The sequence below is a fragment of the Frankliniella occidentalis genome, unplaced genomic scaffold (genome assembly GCF_000697945.3).
Source record: "Frankliniella occidentalis isolate FOCC.00 unplaced genomic scaffold, Focc_3.1 Scaffold1137, whole genome shotgun sequence".
Classification (NCBI taxonomy): domain Eukaryota; kingdom Metazoa; phylum Arthropoda; class Insecta; order Thysanoptera; family Thripidae; genus Frankliniella; species Frankliniella occidentalis.
This window is the reverse complement of record NW_026268243.1, coordinates 1-761: the sequence shown is the minus strand read 5'-3', so window position 1 is coordinate 761 and position 761 is coordinate 1. Positions and strand designations below refer to the sequence as shown.

Here is a 761-nt window from a genome sequence, read left to right as displayed (position 1 = left end):
TCATAGATGTCGTCAACGAAATGTCTTAACGTAATAATCTGATTTTTATGCTTAAAAATAATTCTATCGTTTCTTCTCTGGCTGTCCACTGCTACGGTGTGAGCTCTCGTTTGGGCGTTTGGTTGTGGATACCACGACAGCATTAAAGTAATGCTCTCGCCTCCCTTTTCCCCTCCCGCTCCCCGCGCGCAGCACCCTCCGGGGGGGGGGGGGCAAGGCTCGGAGGCCGAGCACCGCGCCGGACTCAAACGGGGTCAGGGGTATTCGATAAGGGCTGAGGCTAGCTGAGCTGAAACGAGGGAACCAGTTAGCTCATGTAACTCCGTCGCACGACGCGCACCACTCGTATTCACTATTTTTCTTGAAAACTCGTCAATGCTTTGAAATTACCTATAAAAACTTCCATAGTTGAGAGGTGGTGTTCCCAACGCAAAAAATAAAATGATTGCATCGGCCGGGAATCGAACCCGGGCCGCCCGCGTGGCAGGCGAGCATTCTACCACTGAACCACCGATGCTTCTGTGAGCGAGGAGAGACGCGTACCCAACCAATGCGGCCATGCGTTGATTATGTGAAAGGTCCCAACCACCCAGCCACTCTTCCTGTCCGCCAGGTCTTCCCCGGAGGACGAGCAAAAACAAGCTGCCGGGTTGCAGGCTGTGACCTTTTCCTGGCGCAAGTAAACTCTGCACGGACACGAGGCACGCGTACGCGTGGTTCTCCCAGCTGCTCGCTCGCTACGTTGCCCCCCCCCCTTTCCC

The 761-nt window shown here is 54.8% G+C and overlaps 1 non-coding gene across 1 annotated transcript; it reads right to left on the bottom strand.

Moving 5' to 3' along the window:
• Nucleotides 1-446: 446 nt before the first annotated feature.
• On the bottom strand, nucleotides 447-517 carry Trnag-gcc (transfer RNA glycine (anticodon GCC)). The gene has a single exon. It is a non-coding gene; the product is annotated as a tRNA-Gly (tRNA).
• Between the last annotated feature and the right edge of the window lie 244 nt (nucleotides 518-761).